A 13,151-nucleotide genomic window follows, 5' to 3' on the forward strand; every position below is an offset into this window, starting at 1 on the left:
TCCAATACAATCAAGTGTAAATCAATTATACAATATGTAATTCTTCTAATAAATGTCAATAATTAATTAATACATCTATCAAACAAAAAAACTGTTTATTAGATTCAATGCAATTGATCCACTTAATCATATGGATGGATCTGATCTATCTATCTATTTTAAAAATTCAATGAATCTTTTTTTTTAGTTTCACATAAAATTATTTAAATGTTTTAATTAATTCTTTATATATTTTAAATTTCATTAATAAAAAATTGAAAAATTCTCTCTCTTAAATAATTTTAAAAAAAAAAATTACATGAAAATATTTACTTAGTTAATTAATCTTTTTTAAATTTGGGATCTATTTATAAAACTATTTGACTTATTTAGTTAATCTTTTTAAATTAATAAACTATATTTTTCTCACCACCAATTTTCGGTCCGTCAAACTAACTAATCTGATTCGGAGATCATCTCTGACAATAAGTGGTTTCAACTCCATTTTGATCGCAGTTGCGGTGGATTGAACTTTGATCCTCCCTATCAACTCCAATATCAATTACTATTTAATCAACTAAAAATAGATAAAATTTATAAATCATTCAATTGATTCATCACTATCATAATCATATATTTTAAATGAATAATATTATTTATCAACGAGTAACATTATATATATATAAAATATATACTCAAAATCGGATTGAATAAGACAATTCGATTATTAAACTCAAAATCAAATTTCAAACCTTTCTTTTGACATTGAAATTAGATTGAAGCACGATTGAGAAAATCATCCAAGAACTAGGTCAAAATCAATCATTCACCAAATTTCCTACGGGTTATAGCAATTTCTAGCTTTTTTTTTCTTCATAACTTTATAATTAAAATTTTATATTTTAAAAAATATATACTATATGTCATTTGTCACACATTTATGTGACATCACATGAAAGACTATACATATTAAAAGTGATTAATTACTATACACTCTCAGTGTAAAAAGTTTTACACCGTCGATTCATCACCATCACCCGTTTGTATTACTTTATAGATTTTTAAAATAAAAATCAAACTTTTTTTAATATCCAACGTCTATAATTAAGTGATGATTTAAAACCCTTTTACATTGACAGTGTATTTCAATTAATCTCTATTAAAAATGAAATGGTATTGTTTATATAAAATATTTTGCTTTACAACTTTCTTTTATGTGAGGTATATTTGTGTAGTTACTTTAGGCTTTAGCGATATTTTCTAAAACAATATATATATCAATTTTTTTTTATATAAGATACTCTATTTTTTATTTTTTATTATGAATACTCATCAAAATTTAACAGAAATTAAAGTCCACACCATCTTTTCGTAAATACTTTTGTGTTCGCTTTTTTAAGTTTATATATAAAATATTTCTACTTTTATATATATATATATATATATATATATATATATATATATATATATATATATATATATATATATATATATATATATATATATATATATATATATATATATATATATATATATATATATATATATATATATATATATATATATATATATAAAAGATGATGGGGAGTACATAGATAAGTAGACTCACCAAATTCTATAAAATTGATCCAAAAAATGAATTGGACCGTATTAGTGATCAATATGATTTTAAAAAATGACAAACCGTTCAAAACAATTGAGTTTCAGAATAAATTCAGCCTCAACTCATAAAATCTAACTAATTCACTCAAGCTATAAATTTTATCACTAACTAGCGTTCAGACGGGCACTCCCGTGCCCGTCTGCCCGCTTTTTTTAATGCGCACAACAGAGAAAAATAAATATTTGTTTTTCTTTTTATGAGGTTTCTACTATAGGTCGCATTAAAGCTTTATATATAGGTAAGACAATTTGTTTTTATATAACACTACGTGCCCGTTTGTCCTTTTTTTTTAGTGTGCACACGCGTCAAAATATAAATGAGTATTTTTTTATTTTAATTTACTTCATAAAATATTTTAATAAGTGTTTCATCAAAGTCTTTGTCTCATTTTCATGTTATTGTTATTTATCTTAGATGTGCTCATGATCTAATTACGTCTGCATTTTTTTAATGGACCTCGGGAAAGTGGAGTGTAATATTTCATTGATTATATGATCTAATATTTTATTTTAATACATGTTATAATATCTAGGAACATATCATCATGTAAACGTTAATTTAAATCAAAGATAAATATTTAAGAAAACAACAACAAATATAATAAATGATAAAACATTTAACACAAACTAAAACTAAATATAAGTACCATTTAAATATATACACCATTTAGATATAAACAATAATTGTCATGGTGATATGCTATTTTGTTTACAATTATGTTGTAGTGTTGTCTACGCATATCGTCGTCTTGTCGGATTACCATTCTCAATCACAAATCAATACATTGAAAAAGAAGAGATTGGAATTGTGGATTTGTGAGAAAAATTATATGGTATTAATTAGAAATTTGATTTTGTGATATATGCAGAAAGCAATTATACATTTAAATATATACACCATTTAGATATAAACAATAATTTTCATGGTGATATGCTATTTTGTTTACAATTATGCTGTAGTGTTGTCTACGCATATCGTCGTCTTGTCGGATTACCATTCTCAATCACAAATCCATACATTGAAAAAGAAGAGATTGGAATTGTGGATTTGTGAGAAAAATTATATGGTATTAATTAGAAAATTGATTTTGTGATATATGCAGAAAGCAATTATACGACATGATACTAATTGCTATTGGAGTATAAAATTCAGTAGTTATAAGCAATGCCAACTACGGTAGAAATTTGCTCATAATGGTAGTACACATGGCAATTTTTTTGCTATAAATAAGATGAAAAAAAACCACCCATAACTTGAAGCAGTTTTTTTGTGAAAAACTAAGTTCCATTATTTAAAGTATAAGAAAATTGTTACTAAATTCCATTATTGCTGTAACCGTTTCTTCTCATCCTAATTCTAGAGTGTGGGTAGTTATTGTTGTTTATATGATCTAATATTTTATTTTAATACATGTTATAATATCTAGGAACATATCATCATGTAAACGTTAATTTAAATCAAAGATAAATATTTAAGAAAACAACAACAACAAATATAATAAATGATAAAACATTTAACACAAACTAAAACTAAATATAAGTACCATTTAAATATATACACCATTTAGATATAAACAATAATTGTCATGGTGATTTTAAATATAAGAACAAAATTAATTGCCACCATTTTTGTTCATTAAAATATAAATTATCACCATCATTTCCATACAAATTTAGAAACTATCCTAAAATAGACACAAAAATATATAAATCATCATAGAATACACGTTCAAAAAATATATAAACCATCCTAAAATACAAATAAACCCGCATGATCGAAAATCACCACATGATCAAAAATCATCATCATTATCCGATCAATAATTATTAAGTATTTTTCTGCAATTCATGCACACAAAAAAGGTTTATACTATAATGGTTGTAATACTATAATGATTGTAATTACATAAAACAAATTTAATTTAATTTAATGATTGTAATTAAATTACATAAAATGATTTATATAATGATTTTTTAACATGTTGATAAATCAAACTCTAATGGTTGTAATTAAATAAAATATATGAAATTAATAAAATAAAATAAAAACTCAAACCACTTATCATTCCCTTGTTGTTTCTTCTTCTTCCGGCCACATGATTGCCACCATTGATTGCATTCTTAACCGCTACCAGGCCGATTAATTGGCGCCGTCACTACTCGTCGTACCATTGTTAGGTCGTTATCCTATTTTGTTTACAATTGTGTTTTAGTGTTGTCTACGCATATCGTCGTCTTGTCGGATTACCATTCTCAATCACAAATCAATACATTGAAAAAGAAGAGATTGGAATTGTGGATTTGTGAGAAAAATTATATGGTATTAATTAGAAATTTGATTTTGTGATATATGCAGAAAGCAATTATACGACATGATACTAATTGCTATTGGAGTATAAAATTCAGTAGTTATAAGCCATGCCAATTACTGTAGAAATTTGCCCATAATGGTAGTACACAAAAGATGCAAATTGCTATTGAAATAGAGAAAGAAATTAGAAATTGCTATGTAATTATACGAATTCATGGCAATTTTTTTGTTATAAATAAGATGAAAAAAAACCACCCATAACTTGAAGCATTTTTTTGTGAAAAACTAAATTCCATTATTTAAAGTATAAGAAAATTGTTACTAAATTTCATTATTGCTGTAACCGTTTCTTCTCATCCTAATTCTAGAGTGTGGGTAGTTATTGTGTTGTGGTTTTTTAGTAAATATAAGTTATATAAAGGACAAACTTGGAAGAAAAATAAGCCACACCAAAATCCCCTATCCCCTTTATAGATAGTATTATTATTTTTAAATAATAAACAAATATAAAAAAAGAAGTTACTTTTTAAAATAATAAACAAATATAAAAGAAGAAGTTAAATGAGGGTATTTGTGGAAGAAATAAAGGCCATACCAAAATCACTTATCCCCTTTATATATAGTTATAGATTACTAAATATTTTTATTTTCTAGGTTTCATAATAAATTAACATAAAAATTAATATTTATATTTTTATTATTAGAATTTACTTAATGATGAAGTTAAGATTTCTTCTTCAATTGTTGAGAATATTTAGACAATGTTTTAGACTCTTTCTTATAATTTAATGAGTGATGATTTTGATGTATTTATATTTGATTTCTTCAATTCTAAACTCTTAAACTTTTGTTATTTTATGAATCATGTTTTAAATTATTTAGAAGGTTGAATTTTGATTATTTTGATGCTAATGTTAATAAGTTATGGGTGATTTATCTAATTATAGGTACTATCTTAATACAAATTTGATTTTTATAAATATTTTTATTGTAAATTTTATAATTTATTTAGACATTGGATGTTATAATAATAGAGATAATAGGTTAAATTATTTTTTAAGAAAAAATAATTTGAGAAGTTTTTAAAAAAGAAAATGACAAGTCATTTATAATTATATAAGAAAAAAATTAGGAAGTTTGGATAACTCATTATCCAACCTAATATAATCCATAAATTTATAGATGGATTTTGGGTTACCCTCCTGTAATTTTTTTTTTTGTAAAACTAACTTTATCTTATGAAGATTTTGTTATTTCAGACTCTATAAATTTGTTTTATGCAAAAATAACCTTGTCATAAGAATATTTTGTTTTTTTAAATCCTGTAAAAAAATTTATTTTGTAAAATTAACCTTGTCATTTTCATATGACAAAGTTAATTTAAAAAAAAACAATTTTACAGGATTAATTTTACAAAAAACAAAATAATTTTACATGATCTTAACCGACAGAATCTTTACATGACAAAGTTAGTTTTACATAAAACAATTTCATTGGGTCTAAAATAACAGAATCTTCGTATGACAATGATAGTTTTACAAAACAAAATTTTATAAGGAGGTAAACCAGATTTCACCTATATGACAAGGATAAAATGATATTAACCATTTATTTTATTATTTTGTCAAAGTCTCTTTATCTTCATTGATTTAAGACTAGCATCAAAACTTAAAATGTTTATATTCCATAAGAAACCTCAAACATAGAACTTTTGTTCACTTTAATTTTTGTAATCACTATTCTTACTCCAAAAAGAGGTGAATAATAACAATTCATTTAGCCTCGTGGACTTGTAATTTTGTTTTTATAATCGAGAAATGGAATTAGGGTCAAAGGGACTAACAATGGATAATTTAATAAAAGAGTGACTAGAAAATGCATAGAATACGAAGAAAAACATGTATGTAAAGTATAACAATCAACTATAAAAAAATAACAAGTCCTAGAAAATAAATACATGAATACACTCATATATAATTAAAAGGTTTTAAAAAATGAAATATTTAGCTTAAAATTGTCTAGCTTATATATCTAACAGTTGATAAAATCATTATATAAAGTTCATTATTCTCTCTTATCCTTCAGTATTGTTAAATATGTAATTATTTTTGTCAAAGTCGAAATAGCATTCAAAGATGTTATATGTGTCGAACAGAGTTTGTATTTGTTGTATTTTACAAAAAGTCAAATACAACTTATCAAAGCATGTACTTGTAGAAGAAGTCAACATAACAAAAATAGACTGACTTAGCTTAGTTTAAGTTGAGTTAATATTTTTATGATTTCTTAAAGTGCAAGTAATCTCATCTCTAAATAGATAGGAGTTTTATTTCATTCGTAAGTGAAGAAGTTTTTTAGAGAGAAAGTTTGTAGTAGCATTGTGTAGTTTCAAAAATCACAGTTGTGATTAACACACATTGTAACAAACACTTAGAGTGCAGTTTGCACAAAAATATATTCTTCTTCTTTCTCTGGAATTTCTCTTTTCTCTTACTTTCAATTGTCTTATTTTCTACATTCAATTATATGTGTAATATAGAATCATCTTGCAACTAAGGAGTGGTTATTTCACCTAAGTAAAGGGTGAAGAACAAGAGTCGTGATCAATCTGAAAGATTGATTCTTGTTTATCAAGATAAATTCAGTTAACTTCAAGATTAGATTTTTCCCAACAAATATGTCTTGTTGAACTTTCATATCATTGAGCAATCACATATATGTATCTACTATCTTTCATATCTCAACTCTTTGGTTATCGTCAATAAAGAGAGAATGTTATGCCACCATTAAAACTCAAACAACAAGAAATTTCATTAAAATAAATAGGCAATACAATGAAATGGTGTTATGAGTAATAATCGATAAACTACAAACTAGCAACAAAATTAAACAAATAATCAAAAGGAAATTAATAGTGCAAATGATTTAAAAATATAAGAAAAAAATATGATAAAGTCAGGGTGAGATGCTTGAGTTACATCTAGTCACATCTAGTTTGAGTGCAGTTCAGTCACACTTTATTCTTTTGTTTTTTTATTAAAGGATCATTTGTTTATCTCTTATTCATTAACTAAAATAGCTTAAAAATTTAATTACTTGTCTCTCACTCAGCGATTGTTTGATGTCATAAGCTCCACACCTCATCACCCAAGTAAGGGGGCTTATATAAAAAAAATACACCATCATTTTTCTTCTTTATGTTTGGTAAGGAATCCATGAACTTGAGATACAGAAGATGTTGCTTCCACATTCTCTATAAGTGAATATTGGTGAAAAACGCATAAATGGAATCCAAAACTTTATTAATTTCTTGTATTTTTTATGTCTTGTTTCTAAAGAAATTTTTAGTGATGTTCTTTTATTGAGGATTTTCTTGTTGGATATCTAAATCTTGTCAAATTTGTGAATTTGGAACTTCATTCCACATTAGATCATCCCCAAGTTGCCTCCTTTTCTTATCCCTATTATTTAATTTTCAACTAAGATTCTCTATTCTTGAATCATCGTGATTTTCTAAAGACATGTATTTTTCTTCTTATTTCTTATCCTTGTCCTCAGACTCATATTCTCTTATACAAAAAAGAATCTATGAGTTCTTTATGTTATATATTTGGAGTGAAACAAGATTACTCGCAATGGTTCAGACTACTATTCTTATAAACATTGCAAAATGAGTATGGCAAACAATAATAATATTAGAAATATACATTACACCCTGAACAAATAACAAATAGTTTGCGACGACCATTTTCATTTCTCTCTCCATCATATACACGTTTAGGAGAAGTTTCTATGGTTGAAATCAATCAGGGTTCATCACAATGTACATTTAAATGATTTTCACTATAATTACGACACATACATTTCACGATGAACATTTTGTTGAACTTTAGTATAATAATCACATCTAAGAGAAATTTCTAAGAATCTACCCCCTTTCCCTCAAAATATGCATCAACAACGACAACAATCTTGTCACAAGTAACTTCTCAATTATACTTTTATAATTTAGGATTAAGAGGTGGTAATTTTTCAAGACAATACATGGCTACAAATTTCAATTAAATTTATTAGTAGCAAAAAAACAACTAGTTCTTCCTCAGCTTTGGGAAAATGTAACAACCCGTATAATATATATATCTAAAATAATATTATACAAGTGTTATTAATTGGTACTGATCCAACATAAGTGCCTAATGACATCAATATATACACATGTCCAAGCTAAAAACATCAATGGGACATGTTATACAATAGTTCCTAAACAATAAAAATCTAGGAACTATGTGCAATATCTTCATTGCACACAACTCCACATCGGAAGATCAGAATATCTGTGTCCCTTGAAACATCCATAGACAGCTTCTCTTAAATTCAACCTGCAAGGAATACCTGAAAAATAACAACAGTAATGGGATGAGATAATAATCTCAGTGAGTTCTCCTATCCTATGGGTCCACTCGACTCTACAGGATTCCTACTCGATTCTGACTCAAGTTTTCACCTTCCGTTACCTGTGCATCATTCGCACCTTGTAACTAGGACTTGAGTAACTACAGGATAATCGCAATGTATGGAAACATGTCACTTGAGTGCATCCACTCAACAAATCACTATTCTGATTCAACCAACATCGATCCCCAACCAGACCTACGTCTAGGCCAATGTTTGGTTCAAGCATGCCCGTATGATTCGACTTTCAAGGTGGATATCAGGTTCCCCTATGGGACTCGAACCCACTTTTAAGAACCATCACCCGTATGGGACTCGAACCCACTTTTAGTATCTTTCACCGTATGGGACTCTAACCTACTTAGGTGTTCACCTTTTCCCCATGTCTGCCATGGTTGGGGCTCAAACCCAATCGAGGCACGAATCACTGGTGCCACATCCCCACTTACCGCTTTACCTAAGCCCTTGAGGTGGTATGTGAACAATCATAAATAATTCTGAATACGTGATTAATTCTCAATAACCAATAGGACTTTCGGAGCAACGCTCCTCATTAAAATATGACTTTTGGAACAAAAGTTCCTCACCAAAATATCAAACAATTCTCATGATATCATATCAATTCTCATGGCATCATACATGATCCATTCTCATACATATAACACACATGTTCCATACAAAGCATATTGATTCGTTACCAAGTGAATACCGTTACATCCAAACATCATCGTATACTCATTTCCATAACCTTGATTATCTTTCTAAGTTATTTATCAAGTTATTCTCCTAGGTTTCCTCACTCATCTTTATAAGGTTTTTAATCATGTTATTTCATGTTCAACATAACAACAATATTTAACTTTCATCATAATATAATTCATAGCATTTATAAATCATATAATATATTATAACATGGAATAATAATAATAGTCCTTTACGTTATCTTTCTAACGTAACCGTCCGCGTCCAAAACGGAATTACAGTTGTCAAATAATTTAACAATCTAACTTAATCAAGAATATAGGTTAACATTTGTTCCTTGCACTAATATTTAACGACAAGAGTTTAACCTATTGGTAAGGCTTGTTCCATACCAATGAGGTCTTGGGTTCAACCCTCATTGATAACATATTTTCTTTTATCAAAGAATTAATTCATGTCAATTGATTGATCAAAGAATCGATTTGAGAATTAACTTATCATAATATTAGGTAGTAATATAAAATATCTCAATTGATATTTTATCTTTAGTACCAATTGACCAATTATTAATGTTACCAAAATGTCCTCTCTTTTATTAATAATTAATCTTTTCAGAGCTCAGTGGTTACTCTATTGGTCCAAACTGGTAACACTTAGAGCACACATGAGCTCAAATGGTTACCATTGATAATAGATAGAGTACATAGGTGAAGATCATGAGTAGAACTCACCTCTAACACATGAAGATGGTGAAGATCATGAGTAGAAAATGGTGATGATGATGATGAAGATGACATGATGATGGTGGTGGTGGCTTCCTCCTCTTTCTCTTTTCTTCTTCCTTCCTTCCTTCCTCTTCTTCTCTTCTTCTCTTCTTTCTTTCTTTACTGGTTTTTCTTTCTTTCTCTTCTTCTTATCCACTTTTCTTTCTTTCTCTTACAACCACACAAATATATAACATATAATATATATATATATATATATATATATATATATATATATATATATATATATATATATATATATATATATATATATATATATATATATATATTAATATTAGATAGTAATATAAAATATCTCAAATGATATTTTATCTTCCAATACCAATTGATCAATTATTAATGTTACCAAAATGTCCCTTCTTGTACTTATTAATATTGCTCTGTCTCTTTTATTAATAATTAATCTCTTCAGAGCTTACTGGTTACTCTATTGGTCTCAACTGATAACACTTAGAGCATATATGAGCTCAAATTATTACAATTGATAATTGATAGAGTACATAGGTGAAGATCATGAGTAGAACTCACCTCTAACACATGAAGACGGTGAAGATCATGAGTAGAAAATGGTGATGATGATGACATGATGATGACGGTGGTGGCTGCCCCCTCTTTCTCTTTTCTTCTTCCTTCCTTCCTCTTCTTCTCTTCGTCTCTTCTTTCTTTCTTTACTGGTTTTTCTTTCTTTCTCTTCTTCTTATCCATTTTTCCTTCTTTCTCTTATAACCACACAAATATATATATATATATATATATATATATATATATATATATATATATATATTATATATATATATATATATATATATATATATATATATATATATATATAAAATATTAGGTAGTAATATAAAATATCTCAATTGATATTTTATCTTCCAGTATCAATTGACCAATTATTAATGTTACCAAAATGTCCTTTCTTGTACTTATTAATATTGGTTTGTCTCTTTTATTAATAATTAATTTCTTCAGAGCTCACTGGTTACTCTATTGGTCCCAACTAGTAACACTTAGAGCACATATGAGCTCAAATTGTTACAATTGATAATAGATAGAGTACATAGGTACTCAGTTGGTCTCAACTGACAACTAATTGAGCATTTAAGGGAATATGGGATATTGCATTCTCCCCCCCCCCCCCCCCTTAAATTTAAATTCGCCCCCGAATTTCCTTCACTCAACAAACAAACAATTCTTGTATCAACGTCTTAGACCAACACCTGACTTCCCTTCCTTGCACTAAGTTACACAACACATAATTACGACATCTTATCTTGACTTGGTTAATCAACACTCATTAATCCTTCATAAGAAAACTTATTGATTCCTTAACCACATACTATATTGACTACTTTTCTCTTATTATTCCTTCAGCAAATGCGACAACTTTGTAATCCATTTATTGATAATCTCATAAACTTCACTTGATCTGATACTATATGTTGCAAGTCTCTACTCCTATTAATTCACTTCTCTCGTACTACTCCAATGAGATAGCACCATTAGCACGAGATTGTCTTACTCTCATCCTTATGTGTAACGACCTCTCTGATTCCCATAATCTCAATTGAGCCCTTTCTTCAATCACTTCCATTGTGATACTCCGATTCCAACAGTGGAACACCCGGATTCCTAAGCACCATTGGTTAGCTAACAGTCTACATAGAGGATCATGCCTATCCTCCAGAGTGCCCACCTTCTAAAACAGTACTAGGACCTCACCGGCATCCCTTAGTAGAATAAATTTCTCGTTGACACCCAAAAGTTTAGAATAGGACCAACATCTTCCATAAGATACATATACACAAATGCCACACGACTACAACCATAAAGGTGTATGACATTCAAATTAATCCTGCGCTCGGATGAACTTATCCAAATTAGCTTGACACTATCCAATTCTTGTTACTATATTTCATATCTAATCCTTTTATAGGGTTTTGATTCATTTATGATTTCTCCCGATACATGATCTCGACCAAAACGACATAACACCATCAAGGAACTTTAAATCATCAACGAGACACCACTTCTAAGGAACTTAAGCAATCTAGAACGTAACTATGAGTGTTCATACACCTCATAGAGTCACACACAACATTTCACACATATCTAGAGATAACATTTCACTTCGTATCCAAAATAATTCATCTCAAACATCCTATCCCATATTCCATAATCTTAGCTCATGCTCTTACTAATATACAGTCCGAGTTACAGGTTTAACTTCAGGAATATCTGATTCCTGTTCCTCATGGGAAGTATAACTCATGAATCCTTCCAATAGGGTAGAGTATCATTGTACACATCCATTACCACTCTCATGGAGTCTACATCTAAGGCTATGAATCCGAATGAATTAACCAATGTCATACTATGACCAACCACTTCACACCTTACCAACATATACAATATACCTAGCCAATCTCTTCCATATCACCACTTAGTAGGTCTCTTCCAGCTCTGTTTTCCTTATAGTTATTCATAATCATAATAGTGGTACTTCTAAGACTTACTTAAACTGAGCATGGTTCACCAGGTTGGTTTCTCCAAACGTCTAACTTCCATGATATCTCTACAGATGACCAACTACGCACTACACCTTTAGAAATCCCAATTTCAAAACTACCAATTTGACTTGTGGTGACTTGTAACTCCATCCTCAATTTGTACAGCCATAACGGTACACTTATGACATTTAATACACCCTTAGCTCCAACACGGTGTGAACGTTTATACTCCATGATCAACCAACCAAACACTCCTCAAGAAGATAAATAACAACCAGACTTTCAATAAGCCATTATTACTCTTGCAATTCAAATAAAATGCACTTAAGATGAACCTTATCGTTGCCACACACTTATGACTGGAATTTTTTTCTTCTAACCCAATACCTACTACACACTTCATCATACTGGGGTTACTTGTCTAGATGACCTGCCACGGACAATCCTCATTGTCTCCCCATAAGCTATTACAACATAACATATATTAAATCCTACACTTAGTCCTCATGCTCCAGCTTGGCTTGTCTTTCGTTGTCTATCATCAACTTAACTTCTCAGAATACAAGACTCACTACTCAACAAAATGTGTGTTACTTTGTATCCATCTCAAGACAAGGAATCCATTACACATACTTGTGACCGTAATGCTGCTATCACATACTTCTATTAATGCCAAGGTATAACTTCCTCCCCTCCACTACATACTCTAGAAATATTCGATTATTATCTACATGCCCATAACTTAGC

The sequence above is a fragment of the Lathyrus oleraceus genome, chromosome 4 (assembly GCF_024323335.1).
Source record: "Lathyrus oleraceus cultivar Zhongwan6 chromosome 4, CAAS_Psat_ZW6_1.0, whole genome shotgun sequence".
Classification (NCBI taxonomy): Eukaryota; Viridiplantae; Streptophyta; class Magnoliopsida; order Fabales; family Fabaceae; genus Lathyrus; species Lathyrus oleraceus.